The following is a 2,412-nucleotide window of genomic DNA, read 5'->3' on the forward strand; positions in this document are numbered from 1 at the left end:
CCTGTTGTGGGGTTCCTCCGTTCGTCTGGACTTGTTTTTATGTCCCCTTGAGGAGTTTTGTGTGTTTCGGTCAGGAGAGGTTTAGAGCTACTTCTTACTCTGCCGCCATCTTAACCCGGAACCCGAGTCTAGAGCTTTTTAAGATTCCTTCGAGTACAGAGTCAATCAGTGTCACCCTAAGACAATGTGGAAATGGAGGAAATGTTTAGCCTTGGAGTCACTGGCGTTGCTAAAGGCTTCTTTTGCTTTTGTGGGAAAATTTTCCTTAATAATCTGATAGAAATATCTTATGTTAGCAACAAATTTCTAGGATAGTGGAGACTTTCTTCACTGTAGGAATATCATATATTACAGTGCAATTTGGGAATAATCATATTTAAATATTTTTTATTAATAACATGGGGCAGCTAGGTGGCACAGTGAGTAGAGTGCTGGGTCTGGAGTCAAATGAACTAGGAAATGACAAACTACTCCAGTACCCTTGCCAATAAATTACTAAAAGGGGTCAGGAAGAATTAAGACACAGCTGAAATGACTTAACAATAACAAAATTAGCACCATACTTTCTATGTTCTTTGCTTTAACTACTATTTATCTTTTGTATTTACTTCTAAGAATGTCTAACTTTCAGAAGCATATTAAACATAACAGGTACTTTACCTAAATTCTCAACAACTAAAACTATGAGCCACTATTGCTTTATATTCTTTTTAAACAGATATCATAAGCATTTATTTTATGATTATACCTCTAGTAAACTTAGAATTAATTTTTTTTCCTATTTAAAGAATAGCAAGATGGACAGTTGCCATGAAAGAGCACATGAACTAGCTGATCATATTTGGTGCCTTTTTTATACAGTGTGATTTGAGAGACTGAATAGTTTATGTATAGGAAGGAATATTTTAATTTTGTACTTTCCATATTTGTATGTGTTAAGACTCTCAAAAATAATAGTGCAAAAAACAAGGCATAATGCAGTTTTTAATGTGAGATATTGTAAGTATGTTTCAACAATTGAAACAAAAGTCCTTCTTGATTTCATTTTCCCTAAATTATAAATTGATGTATTTTCCATGTTTAATCAAACTCAATTGTTATCTTAATCTAAAGACTTATTTATATATTGATTCAAAAACAAGTCACTATAAAAGTAGAAAGTATCAACATTTCATTCTTGGCATTTTTTAACTTTAAACACAAAAAATAATATTTTAAACATTAAATTTTAGTATGGAATGAATTCTCTTAAAAATGAACCTTTCCATGAAATTGAGTATCATTATTAGGGTCTTTGATTCAGGGACTGTTTTTTTTTTTTTCAGGGGAGAGCGCGAAAGCAGTCCCCCACTACCACAAATTATGCAGTCGAGTTTCCCACATTTGGGGAAATCGCAGGGGTCAGCCCATCCGGAGTGCAATGGATAAGCCTCGCCCTGGGGAAACCACCTTCGTGATCATGGAATCACCCCTGCCAGGTAAGTATTTTTTTTTTCATGGAAAATTTCCAACAGAATTGTATTAATCAATGAGTTTTTACTCATTGTATTTTAATTTTTTATATTGCAAAAATGTAACATTTAATTTTTTCTTGTAATGTGTATTATTTTAGAGTGATCAAAGTTATTTGATTTATTCTAACTTCTATCAGTTATTGAATAGTGTTATAAACATTTTTTTCAAAAATGGAAGAATGGATATCTGTGGTGTGTTGCAGAACTCTTGCTATTTGAAGAGTGAGATTAACAATTAAATTGTAAACCACCTTCCTGGAATAAATGATGAATAGTTGTGAGAAAATCCAGGATATTTGGTAAAAGGATTTATGCTTTAACTATCAATGCTAAGTTGTGTAGTTCAATGATTTAAATCTCAATACTACTTGTGAAAAGATAATTGTAATTAACTAATTATTCTAAATGTTCATTGACAACTTGGTATACTTCACATGGTCCCATGAATTATGTTATACATTTTAATCAAATTATTTATATAAACAAGACCCCCATTCCCAAAATATTTGCAAAGATGTGATAGGAGCTACATTTGGAGTGGTTCATTGGAACCACAACTGGCTCTGAAATTTAGGATCTGAATTCAAATGCTGCATTGAACACTACGTATCTGTGATGTTGGTTATGTTGCTTAAATTCCTCGTACTTTAGTTTCTAAGCCCAATGGAGTAATTTAGTTGACTAAATATATGTTTTTTTTCTACATCACAATTTAGCCTATTTTGATCTTTTGAATTGCTTATCTTTTATTCACAACACTTAATTTTCCCAAAATATTTCTATTTCCTCTTTCAGAGAGAGCTACCTTATAATGAAGAATTAAAACATAAGAAAGATAAGTCTAACCAAAATAATAATGTTTAAGCAACCAATCAAGCCAACAAAAATAATGTCTGAC

General features: G+C 31.8%; 1 non-coding gene across 1 annotated transcript; it reads right to left on the reverse strand.

The window, feature by feature from the left end:
• Positions 1 to 1,322: 1,322 nt before the first annotated feature.
• LOC123243452 lies at positions 1,323 to 1,486 on the reverse strand. The gene has a single exon (XR_006505975.1). It is a non-coding gene; the product is annotated as a U1 spliceosomal RNA (small nuclear RNA).
• Between the last annotated feature and the right edge of the window lie 926 nt (positions 1,487 to 2,412).

The sequence above is a fragment of the Gracilinanus agilis genome, chromosome 3 (assembly GCF_016433145.1).
Source record: "Gracilinanus agilis isolate LMUSP501 chromosome 3, AgileGrace, whole genome shotgun sequence".
Taxonomy (NCBI): Eukaryota; Metazoa; Chordata; class Mammalia; order Didelphimorphia; family Didelphidae; genus Gracilinanus; species Gracilinanus agilis.